Source organism: Coregonus lavaretus (genome assembly GCF_964263955.1).
Source record: "Coregonus lavaretus genome assembly, contig: HAP1_SCAFFOLD_787, whole genome shotgun sequence".
Taxonomy (NCBI): domain Eukaryota; kingdom Metazoa; phylum Chordata; class Actinopteri; order Salmoniformes; family Salmonidae; genus Coregonus; species Coregonus lavaretus.
In genome coordinates this window covers 191,715-204,855 of record NW_028163316.1, presented here as the reverse complement: position 1 = coordinate 204,855, position 13,141 = coordinate 191,715, and the positions used below count along the sequence as shown (strand labels likewise).

The following is a 13,141-nucleotide window of genomic DNA, read 5'->3' as shown; positions in this document are numbered from 1 at the left end:
TAATATAATGTCTCTGAATCATTCATATACAATGACGAAGTGGAATAAAACACAAAGCAAGATTTGTTTTCCTGACCAAAATCACAATTGTGTATTGAAAACATGTTGCTATTATTTGTATAATTATTTTCTTCAAATATGTAACCAATCAGTAGTTACTGTCAATACAATACCTTCCCAATCTCAACATGATACTTTGTCATCCTCAATTATTTTTGTCATGTAAAGATGTCTTTTTTATTTGTATACAATTATTTTGTTTCTGAAGATTCTCTGGTATGGGGTGCACTGGTTCTGTCATCTCTTGTGATTTCAGATTTTATCAGTTTCTTTTGCTTTTCTTTTTCTCTGTTCTTTTTTTACTTTTTCATATCGGGGAGGGATCGTCTGTTATGACATCAATGATTAGCACAACAGTACCTGCAGCTGTCACTGCTGTGAGATGGGGGACATGGGGAGGGCAGGGGTAAACAAAGCAAAACAACATTGTAATTTTACCAATAAATAAGGGGGAAGGTATCTCATTGTCTGCCTGTCTTCTCATTTGTTGTATGACAATGGGTATTCGAGTAGAAGATTTTTCACTTAGTTTTCACCTAACAGCTATGAGTATCTTTACCGACATGTTGGGCGTACCGTAGTTGTTTCCAGTCATACAGAAGCCTTTGTTCTCTAATTCTCGATCTTCTCTAATTCTCAATCTCATCAATAGATCCTCATCAGTCTAAGAAGCCAGCTGAGCTCAGTGAGATTCTTTCTGCTGAAAAATCTCACACTATGGTCTGACTGAATTCCTCACATTCCTGCTCCACAGTCGTGTGCCATTAAACCCCTACAACTCATCCAGAATGCCGCAGCCTGTCTGGTGTTCAACCTTCCCAAGTTTTCTCACGTCACCCCCCTCCTCCACACACTCCACTGGCTTCCAGTTGAAGCTCGCATCCGCTACAAGACCATGGTGCTTGCCTATGGAGCAGTGAGGGGAACGGCACCTCTGTACCTTCGGGCTTTGATCAGTCCCTACACCCAAACGAGGGCATTGCGTTCATCCACCTCTGGCCTGCTGGCTCCCCTTCCTCTGCGGAAGCATAGTTCCCGCTCAGCCCAGTCAAAACTGTTCGCTGCTCTGGCACCCCAATGGTGGAACAAGCTCCCTCACGACGCCAGGACAGCGGAGTCACTCACCACCTTCCGGAGACATTTGAAACCCCACCTCTTTAACCCCACCTCTTTAAGGAATACCTGGGATAGGTACCCCCCCCCCCCCCCAAAATTGTAAAGTGGTTATCCCACTGCCTATAGGGTGAATGCACCAATTTGTGAGTCGCTCTGTTTAAGAGCGTCTGCTAAATGACGTAAATGTGCCCTTGAGCAAGGCACTTAACCCTAATTGCTCCTGTAAGTCGCTCTGGATAAGAGCGTCTGCTAAATGACTAAAATGTAATGTAAATGTAAATGTGGTCGTCGTCGTCCCGCCAGTGGATTTAGTTGGCCAAAACCCCTTTGCTCTCTCTCTGACATGACAGTAATGGCTGGGGCAGATTTTACTTTACCAGACTAATTGTAAACAGCTGTTGCCCCAAAGCTGAAACCTTTCATTTCAAACGCAAAGGGATAAGTACACATTTTAAGTTATTTCGATTATTTATCCTACATGTTACACAAGAACCTCTCACAACAGTCCTCATTGAAGTTAGAAAGTTAGTGTGCTCTACTGACCTCTACTGGATCGTTAAAGTAGAATTTATACTCAATGGTGGTCAATAAATAGTGTAGCTAATTCAACACAGTGTAATTCTGTATTGTTCTATGTAAATGCATTTGTATGTTTTCATTGCAAACTTTGACAATTCCGGCTACTTTCAATACTTTAGGCAGACTGCAGGGGCCACTGAGACTACAGTACCCATACTGCCTTTCTTCAAATCCAGGGCGAGGGGAGAGGTGAGCGACCCAAAAAAGGGGTGGAGTGGAACCAATGATGTGTATACGTACCATTGAGTGGAACAGGCTGCAGTGAAGCGTGCGTTTTGATATGTCGGACCCGGCGGCACAGACATTTACATTTACATTTTAGTCATTTAGCAGACGCTCTTATCCAGAGCGACTTACAGGAGCAATTAGGGTTAAGTGCCTTGCTCAAGGGCACATTTACGTCATTTAGCAGACGCTCTTATCCAGAGCGACTTACAAATTGGTGCATTCACCCTATAGCCAGTGGGATAACCACTTTACAATTATTATTATTATTTTTTATTATTTTTTTTGGGGGGGGGGGTAGAAGGATTACTTTATCCTATCCCAGGTATTCCTTAAAGAGGTGGGGTTTCAAATGTCTCCGGAAGGTGGTGAGTGACTCCGCTGTCCTGGCGTCGTGAGGGAGCTTGTTCCACCATTGGGGTGCCAGAGCAGCGAACAGTTTTGACTGGGCTGAGCGGGAACTATGCTTCCGCAGAGGAAGGGGAGCCAGCAGGCCAGAGGTGGATGAACGCAATGCCCTCGTTTGGGTGTAGGGACTGATCAGAGCCTGAAGGTACGGAGGTGCCGTTCCCCTCACTGCTCCATAGGCAAGCACCATGGTCTTGTAACGGATGCGAGCTTCAACTGGAAGCCAGTGGAGTGTGCGGAGGAGGGGGGTGACGTGAGAGAACTTGGGAAGGTTGAACACCAGACGGGCTGCGGCATTCTGGATGAGTTGTAGGGGTTTAATGGCACAGGCAGGGAGCCCAGCCAACAGCGAGTTGCAGTAATCCAGACGGGAGATGACAAGTGCCTGGATTAGGACCTGTGCCGCTTCCTGTGTAAGGCAGGGTCGTACTCTCCGAATGTTGTAGAGCATGAACCTGCAGGATCGGGTCACCGCCTTGATGTTAGCGGAGAACATCAGGTTGTTGTCCAGGGTCACGCCAAGGCTCTTCGCACTCTGGGAGGAGGACACAACGGAGTTGTCAACCGTGATGGCGAGATCATGGAACGGGCAGTCCTTCCCCGGGAGGAAGAGCAGCTCCGTCTTGCCAGGGTTCAGCTTGAGGTGGTGATCCGTCATCCATACTGATATGTCTGCCAGACATGCAGAGATCCGATTCGCCACCTGGTTATCAGAAGGGGGAAAGGAGAAGATTAGTTGTGTATCGTCAGCGTAGCAATGATAGGAGAGGCCATGTGAGGATATGACAGAGCCAAGTGACTTGGTGTATAGGGAGAAAAGGAGAGGGCCTAGAACTGAGCCCTGGGGGACACCAGTGGTGAGAGCACGTGGTGCGGAGACAGCTTCTCGCCACGCCACTTGGTAGGAGCGACCGGTCAGGTAGGACGCAATCCAGGAGTGAGCCGTGCCGGAGATGCCCAGCTCGGAGAGGGTGGAGAGGAGGATCTGATGGTTCACAGTATCAAAGGCAGCAGACAGGTCTAGAAGGACAAGAGCAGAGGAGAGAGAGTTAGCTTTAGCAGTGCGGAGAGCCTCCGTGACACAGAGAAGAGCAGTCTCAGTTGAATGACCAGTCCTGAAACCTGACTGGTTTGGATGAAGAAGGTCATTCTGAGAGAGATAGCAAGAGAGTTGGCTAAAGACGGCACGCTCAATAGTTTTGGAAAGAAAAGAAAGAAGGGATACTGGTCTGTAGTTGTTGACATCAGTGGGATCGAGTGTTGGTTTTTTGAGAAGGGGTGCAACTCTCGCTCTCTTGAAGACGGAAGGGACATAGCCAGCGGTCAAGGATGAGTTGATCAGCGAGGTGAGGTAGGGGAGAAGGTCACCGGAGATGGTCTGGAGAAGAGAGGAGGGGATGGGGTCAAGCGGGCAGGTTGTTGGGCGGCCTGCAGTCACTAGTCGCAAGATTTTATCTGGAGAGAGAGGGGAGAAAGAAGTCAAAGCATAGGGTAGGGCAGTGTGAGCAGGACCAGCAGTGTCATTAGACTTAACAAACGAGGATCGGATGTCGTCAACCTTCTTTTCAAAGTGGTTGACGAAGTCATCCACAGAGAGGGAGGAGGGGTGGGGGGTGGGGGGGAGGATTCAGCAGTGAGGAGAATGTGGCAAAGAGCTTCCTAGGGTTAGAGGCAGATGCTTGGAATTTAGAGTGGTAGAAAGTGGCCTTAGCAGCAGAAACAGATGAAGAAAATGTAGAGAGGAGGGAGTGAAAAGATGCCAGGTCGGCAGGGAGTTTAGTTTTCTTCCATTTCCGCTCAGCTGCCCGGAGCTCTGTTCTGTGAGCTCGCAATGAGTCATCAAGCCACGGAGCTGGAGGGGAGGACCGAGCCGGCCGGGAGGATAGGGGACACAGGGAGTCAAAGGATGCAGAAAGGGAGGAGAGGAGGGTTGAGGAGGCAGAATCAGGAGATTGGAGGGAGAAGGCTTGAGCAGAGGGAAGAGATGATAGGATGGAAGAGGAGAGAGTAGTGGGAGAGAGAGAGCGAAGGTTGCGGCGGCGCGTTACCATCTGTGTAGGGGCAGAGTGAGTAGTGTTGGAGGAGAGCGAGAGAGAAAAGGATACAAAGTAGTGGTCTACAGTAGTAGTGGTGGTCTACACTAAACAGATAATTCGTGTCCGTGTCGTCTAGTTCTTTCATAACGCAGCAATGATTAAACGTTGGCTAGCTAGCACAAAGATATTGTATTTAGCTACTACAGTACAGCTAGCTGGTAGTGTTGGCTAGCTAGCAATGGCTTCTGTGTTGACTTTGTTTGAAAAACGGCGTCGCTGCGAACGAATGTAGCTGGCTAAAAGGATATTGTATTTAGTTGCTACCGTTGCTAATAGCTACTAGCCAGCTAGTCCAGGAGGTGAGTTAGCTAGCTAGCTTCGTGTTACACCCGGCACCGCCGAATACAAAAGTAACCTACAATAACTACATACAACAACTACCCACAACAGCCCACGATGCCTACCTATAATACCTAATAATATACAGCCCACGATGCCTACCTATAATACCTAACTACAATCTAAATACATAGTTTAAGCCTTACTCGACAAAGCCCAAGCTATGTATAAAGCCAAACTTACCCAACGCCAGCTATCTGGGTGGCAGACTGCAATCAGTAGCTGTAATTAAGTACAGCAGCTACCAACCACCTAACGTTAATGCCTCGGATAATGAGGTTAGAAAAACAGCTGAATGGTAGGTAGCTAGCTGGCTCAATTACAGGTACTCTTAAGCGTGAAATAACATTGGAAACAACTAACCACAGTTGCTAAAAGTTACCAGTAGCTACCCGCCATTCAGCTGTCTTGCAACCCCGGCTACATCAAGCTCAGTCTGGTGGGACTGCTGGGGCGGGATCTGGATCGGGGAACAGTGACCCAGTCAGACCAGGTCTTAGCCAACAACAGCGGGCGAGTCAGAAATAAGCCCAAGTCAGAGCTTTTCCATGGGCGAAAAAGCTCGAGAAACTCGGAGTCTTCTCCGCTTGCAAGGTAGCTAAATAGCTAACGTTAGCTATATGGCTAGGCTAGCTAGCATAGCCAAGTTCACCAAAACAATTACTAGCTAACTAGCCATTTCCCCTACTTGCACAACCGTCTAAACAAACAGAAACAAAACACCATTATCATTTGCATTTGGTTTCTAACATGCAATAATATCCTTCATAAATGTATATGGCGTACATGCGTAGCTAACGTTACTGTCAAGAATATAGTTAGCAACAGCAAGGCTAACCAACTTTGGTAGTAGCTAGCTAGGCAGCCAACTAGCATGAATCTGTTTTATTATGCTAGTGTGGGCTTCTGATTTATTTTCCTCTTATCTTTAGGCTAGTGACACATGCAAGTGCAATGGCTGGAAGAACCCACAACCGCCGACAGCCACCCGTAGTATGGATTTACAGCAACAAGCGGCCAGCCTGAGCGAGTCCTGCCGCAGCTGCGGGCATGCCCTGGGTAGGCTGCCTTATGACTCAACACTAGTTTGAAGGATAGATATGCTTCATGATCACACTGAACCTAATGTCATCAATACACATCATAGATATAGAATGTGTATGCTATTCCATAATAGCAATTATGATCATATAAATTGCACAATGTAGGTTTCAGCCTCATCTCTTTATTGAGTGAGTAGTAAAGTAACAATCCTTAGCTATTCCCCCTTTAAAGGGGCAGTCAGCAGTTGCTACATCCATTTTTGTGCTTATAAATTAATGATATGTACCTATTGATTCTTGAAGACTATAACTTATAAATGCTTAATGAGCTTAGTTCAACTGTCCTACCCCATCAGAACCCAAAATATAAGCTTGTTTTACTCCAATGTTTGTAAACAATGTAAATGTAAAGAAACACTGTATAGCCTAAAAACATGGTTAAAACAATCATTTTAATATCATGGATGGTCAGTCCTTGCATACGTAGCTCTGTCTATGAATTTGAGAGTAGTTACTTTTCTCCAGCCCCATTCTTAAACTTTTTACCGAAACAGTTGTGTGGAGTTCCTTTGTTATTGTTTCAACTTCTGATTGACACTTTAAGATGCTGATCTGTTATTGAACCCCTCCTGTGCAGCGGCCCATGTGTCCCACCTAGAGAACGTGTCAGAGGAGGAGATCAACAGGCTGCTGGGGATGGTGGTGGATGTGGAGAACCTCTTTATGTCTGTGCACAAGGAGGAGGACACTGACACCAAGCAGGTCTACTTCTACCTCTTCAAGGTATGACATCACTTCCCTCCATTCCAACCAGACAGACAAGTGTAAATGGCCATAACCGCCACTTTCCTGCCACTGGAGTCAATATCTGGCTTTGCACATCTTGACCCTCTCTCTCTTTTCATCTCTATCCCCCAGCTGCTGAGAAAATGCATCTTGCAGATGAGTCAGCCGATAGTGGAGGGATCATTGGGGAGTCCCCCCTTTCAGAAGCCCAACATAGAGCAGGTAGACAAGTCTCCTTCCTACCTGTTTGTCAAGCTGTTCTTTCCTTCTTGCCCAACAGTAAAATACTTTTTGTACAAGTTTGTTTTATTTTGTTTCTCAGGGAGTGTTGAACTTCGTTCAGTACAAATTCAGCCACCTGGCACCCAGAGAGAGGCAGACAATGTTTGAGCTCTCCAAGATGTTCCTCCTGTGCCTCAACTACTGGAAGCTGGAGACTCCCACACAGTTCCGCCAGCGGTCCCAGAAGGATGATGGCACAGCCTACAAAGTGGACTACACCAGGTGTGTGTGACATCTGTTGTGGAAAATGTTTGTTTTTTTGCAATGTATTGCATCTTGTTTTTTGTTGTTGTATTGCATCTTGTTTATTTTCTGTTAATGTAGAGGTCTCACTGCTGACTTCTCCTTTTGTTCCCATCAAAAGTGACTCACAACTACTGTAATCTAATCTGTGTCTTGTTTCCCAGGTGGCTGTGCTACTGCCATGTCCCCCAGAGTAACGACAGCCTGCCGCGCTATGAGACCACCCAGGTGGTTGTCAAGTCAATCTTCACCGTGACGCGCCGCCAGCTCCTGGAGAAGTTCAGAGTGGAGAAGGACAAGCTCCTACCAGAGAAACGCACACTAATCCTCACACACTTTCCCAAGTACGTGGTGTCACGTTGATACTTATTGTGTTTCTCCCTCGAGTTACAATCAAACCAAGATTCTGGAGTGAGTGAGATGGATGCTGTGAATCTGTGGATTGTAACAAAGTGTTTGTGTCCCAGGTTTCTGTCTATGCTAGAGGAGGAGATCTATGGGGAAAACTCTCCCATCTGGGAGGCTGACTTCACCATGCCTGCCTCAGAGGGGGGCCAGCTGGGTCACCAGTTAGGTAGGGGGTACCTGTTACAACTAAATAAGTGGTTCTCATAAGATCCATAAAGGCACTTATAGGTTGTACAACATGTAATGTGTGATAATATGATACTTTTCCCTCTCTCCATTTTCAATAATCCTGTCTGGTCTCGGTCATTGTCCTGTGTTTCTGATCCTGGCAGTGATCAGCCCTGCTGCAGTGTCGGGTTCGCCCTCCATCTCTAAGGGCATGAACAGTGGCTCTTCGCTAGGCAGTCTGGGGCTGGACTCTGGCGTGACCGAGCCCATAACAGGTCAGTAACTCTGGCAGCCCCGCCAAGCTAACTTTTGCTTTGTACTGGGTGTGAAGTAGTAGCTGACGTTTGTTTTTATGTCTTGCCTGTTGATGTGGGAGCTTGTATTTCCAATGCCTCCGTGTGATAGCCTCAGACACATAAACATCATATAAATTCATGGTGGTTATAGTAATGTTTTGTACTGTTTCCCCTCAGGAGAGAAGAGGAAGCTTCCAGAAGCTCTGACCCTGGAGGACGCCAAGAGGATCAGGGTGATGGGCGACATCCCCATGGAGTTGGTCAACGAGGTAATGATGACCATCACTGACCCGGCTGCCATGTTGGGCCCAGAGGTAAGTGCTGCCCAAGACTGAGACACGTCATTTAATGTCCATTCGCCAGTGCAACATGAATATTTATGTTGACTGAAATGTTTGATCAAGTCTAACATCTAAGTATGGAAACGGGATGTTTGTTAGAATGAATATAATAATGAACTATGTTGATAATCACTGTCACTCTCTGCTAGACGAGTCTGCTGTCTGCCAATGCTGCTCGTGATGAGACAGCCAGGCTGGAGGAGAGGCGGGGCATCATAGAGTTCCATGTCATAGGGAACTCTCTTTCCCAGAAGTCCAACAAGAAGATCCTGATGTGGCTGGTGGGCTTGCAGAACGTCTTCTCCCACCAGCTGCCTCGCATGCCCAAAGAGTACATCACACGCCTAGTGTTTGACCCGTACGTAGACAGTTTAACAGTTTCTCTCACCTGTTATGTCTTCAGTGAAGCTTCTTGAAATGAGCTTTTTTTGACCATTTCTCCCCACTCTCTTGGACTGTTCTCTGTCCAGGAAGCACAAGACGCTGGCCCTAATCAAGGATGGCCGTGTCATCGGGGGCATCTGTTTCAGGATGTTCCCAACCCAGGGCTTTACAGAGATCGTCTTTTGTGCCGTCACATCCAACGAGCAAGTCAAGGTATGGACAAACCTCTCCTTTACATGCAACAGCACAAATACTGACATAAATTAGCTGGGTAAGTTGGACTTAATGGCTTGTTATTGTACTCACGGTATCTGTCAGAGTTTGAATGTATGTGTTGGACCAAGAGGCCGACATTTTCCCCTGATTGTTTGCCATTGTGGTTTCAGGGCTACGGTACTCACCTGATGAACCACCTAAAGGAGTACCACATCAAGCACAGCATCCTGTACTTCCTCACCTACGCTGATGAGTACGCCATTGGCTACTTCAAGAAGCAGGTATGGTATAGGATGATAACATGTACCTCTCTCTCTACCTCACCTCTGACCTCTCCCCTCTGGCTTGTTTTGTCATCACAGGGATTTTCCAAAGACATCAAAGTGACGAAGAGTCGTTACCTTGGTTACATCAAGGACTACGAGGGGGCTACCCTCATGGAGTGTGAGCTAAATCCCAGAATCCCCTACACAGAGCTATCTCATATCATCAAGAGGCAGAAAGAGGTGAGATAACTCTCTGTGGGAAGTCCTCACATTGTGGGGCACACAGGTTGAGGTGAATGTCAGTGGACAGTTATGCACCTCTACCTTCCTCCAGCTCCATTTGTTGATGAAAGGACAGTGTTAATGTCCATGTTGGTGTGTTTTGGTCAACGTGTCCCTGTGTTTCCATGACTGGTCAGATCATTAAGAAGCTGATCGAGAGGAAGCAGACCCAGATCAGGAAGGTGTACCCAGGACTCACCTGCTTCAAAGAGGGGGTACGGCAGATCCCTGTGGAGAGCATCCCTGGCATCAGTAAGTGTGTGTGGGTCCTTTCAATACCATGTTCAGGGAACAGACTTATTAATGCCTTGTCTGATGTCATGTTTTCAGTTTTCTCTCCCTTTTTCTCTCTCTAGGGGAGACAGGCTGGAAGCCTAGTGCCAAGGAGAAAGTGTAAGCTGAATGTTTGGTCATTCAGCAATAAAAACAATTATATGCCGTATTGTCATAAAACAACTGGCAGCATTTACAATCACACTCATTTGTCATTGAATTGATATACTATTACCTATCCTGTCTTGTAGGAAAGAGTTGAAAGACCCTGACGTGTTGTACAACATGCTGAAGAATCTCCTGGCCCAGGTCAAGGTAAGACACTGACAAGCACCCCAGTCAGTGGTCAACCTTAGGAGTGGTCAGACTGATCTGTGTCCCAAATGGCAACCTATTCCCTATATAATCCCTGATCAAAAGTAGTGCACTCAATAGGGGACCAATTGGGATTCAGAAAGGAAGTCATAACTGTGGTTGTGTTCCTCTCCCAGACTCACCCTGATGCCTGGCCCTTCATGGAACCTGTGAAAAAGTCTGAGGCTCCAGACTACTACGAGATCATACGCTTCCCCATTGGTAAGTATATCATCCTCTCATTATTCCCTGGCTTGTTTATATGTCCCAGCCATGACAATTATCTACTTATTTGAACAAATTTTGATATTGAAATATAAAAAAGCATTCCATGTTTCACCAACTCGATGCGCTTTTAATTGTAAGTCTGTCTGGATATGTCGGTAAAGCCGCTGAAGGAATATTTCAAATATAACCTACTTGTCCCCCTCTCCACTCTCCCTCCTTCCTGTAGATCTGAAGACCATGACGGAGAGGCTGAAGAACAGATACTACGTGACCAAGAAGCTGTTCATAGCAGACCTGCAGCGCGTCATTACCAACTGCCGTGAATACAACCCCCCGGACAGCGAGTACTGCAAGTGTGCCAACACACTGGAGAAGTTCTTCTACTTCAAGCTGAAGGAAGGGGGCTTGATTGAGAAGTGAAGCTAGGGTCACAGGTCACCATGCACAACAGCCCCACTGTGGAACAGCAGGAAGGAGCGTTCGTCACACACACCATACACACTGTCTTGTGATGACATAGTCAGGGGATCATTGCTAGCCATATTTTAACCCTTTTTTCCTTGTCTTTTCTTTTAGGAAGCCTTTATGAATGGCTGTGCGTGTTTATGCATGTTTGTATTACTGGTGGGTGAAGGGAGCTGTGGGGTATGATGATAAAATTGTGGAGGTTATTGGAAAGGCTCTATGGGCCAGTTAAGTTAGTTAATCTGTCGAAATGACTCCATCAATCCCTCCCTCTCTGTCTGTCTCCATCTATCTCTCTCTCACTACCCTCTGTAGTATAGAATCTCTGTGTGTTGCTGTCTCATTCTGGTTTCATTCTTGCTCAAGAATGCAACCTATTCCTGTACCAAAATGATTGGTCCCGCAGCAGATCATGTCAAACTTTCCACATAGGTTACGTTCAAATTATAGGATGGCATTTTCACTGAATTGTTTCTCAATCGGATAAAATAATGCCCGCTTAGACATTCACACTCACAGCTCCTCAAGATGGGAGTTTTATGTTTGGTACTGACATGGAAACGTGAGTAGGCTGAACTTGGGGACCTATGCCGTTGTTGCCTTCCTGTACTGACATACACTTGAAAAGAGGCCAGTAGACTTGGAGGGTAGAAATACAATGTGCCCTTGAGTTAGAACACAAGACATGTTCAGACTCTTCACATTGTCAAAGTCAGGTTACAGTCACGTTCCAGGCTGACTACATCGCAGACGCCTGCCAGATCTCACAAGGCCTGGATAGGTATTTAACAATCAGTTACCACATCATGTAACAGGAAACGCAACCATTGGTTGATACAATGCAACAACTGAAATGTAGTCAGCCTGAAACGTGATCATAGATATCCCTGTCTGACATTACATTGACATTTTAGTCATTTAGCAGACGCTCTTATCCATTTTAGTCATTTAGCAGACGCTCTTATCCAGAGCGACTTACAGGAGCAATTAGGGTTAAGTGCCTTGCTCAAGAGCACATCGACAGATTTTTCACCTAGTGAGCTCGGGGATTAGAACCAGCGAACTTTCGGTTACTGGCACAATGCTCTTAACCACTAAGCTACCTGCCGCCAGAGCAACTTACAACATTATGTTGGATTTGACATCATGTGATTGGTCAGTAGAAAAACGTCCATATTACCAATACGTTTAAACTTAATGGTTGCCCTCAAATAATTTCCCGACAACTACTGTATGTTGAACTTTTTATTTATTTTTTATTTCACCTGTTACTTGGGCCTAATGTAAGTAGTCAGTCGTCTATACTGTTCTTTTCCCATTCTCTTCTGGGCCAGTATGGCCATGTCACTGATCTCAAACATGGTTGTTTTTCTTTGGGAAATAGCAGAGATGGCGTAGTAGTGTGTCATTGTTGTTTTAATGGTGTTGTCTGATCTGAGTGTAGTCTCTGGAATCCCAGACCAAGGGCAACAGCAGGAGCATTGTTAATGTGGGAGCCAACCCATCTGCCTAGGGAGACTATTCTGAGGGTTACTGTGCCACCCTTTTGTTTAGGTTTCTGTTTGTCCTAGAAATAACCTGTTTCTGATGGAAGTACAGGATCCAACCACAGTGGTGAACATGACCATTTGATATGTCAGTATTTCACTGAAAGGCCATAGAGCCCAGTCAATACAGTATGTGGAGGATGCACAGCACTTACCCTCCCTGCTGATTCTGTCTCTCTTCTATGTTGGATATGCATTGTGTTGTTATGATAATGGCTGACAAACACACAAAAAACAAGTGTCCGGTTTGGTATTCACTCCATACTCACAAGCAGTATTGCATGGTGTAGAACTATAATCTGCATCAATTTCTGTTATATTTTTACTAAAATGGCCATGACTATTCACACAAACCCACTTCTTGTTCATGGTCAGTGTCTGATTGATTGTCTGCCTCTTGAGATGCCTTTGGTTCTCTGCTATTTTGTAAAACGTTGTGGGGGAAATGACTGGTCTGTGCTGGGTGGTTGAGTATTCCACTGAACTGTTGTGTGTGTGTGTTTATTGTATACTTGAATCATGACTTGCTTTGAGCAATTAAAGTGATGTCAGTGTTTCGTTATTCAGGGTTGTCAGTTATGTATCTCTCAATCTACCTATGTATGCTGCATTAAGATTCTGAAAATACTGTGTGAGTGAAATGTTAAAATATTAAGATTGCTACAGTTTCTTTTAGTTATATGGTTTGAAGAGCTCTTTACTGTATTACTGTTCATGAAAATAAAGTTTTTATAGT

At 45.7% G+C, this 13,141-nt stretch overlaps 1 pseudogene across 1 annotated transcript; it reads left to right on the top strand.

The window, feature by feature from the left end:
* Positions 1-557: 557 nt before the first annotated feature.
* Positions 558-13,141, top strand: LOC311118254 (histone acetyltransferase KAT2A-like; annotated as a pseudogene). The gene is made up of 20 exons: positions 558-561; positions 713-745; positions 5,227-5,417; positions 5,756-5,882; positions 6,504-6,649; positions 6,785-6,874; positions 6,975-7,156; positions 7,342-7,521; positions 7,645-7,751; positions 7,918-8,028; positions 8,227-8,363; positions 8,540-8,748; positions 8,861-8,987; positions 9,161-9,271; positions 9,353-9,496; positions 9,676-9,790; positions 9,895-9,931; positions 10,063-10,126; positions 10,303-10,387; positions 10,620-13,141. The product of its transcript is annotated as a histone acetyltransferase KAT2A-like (transcript).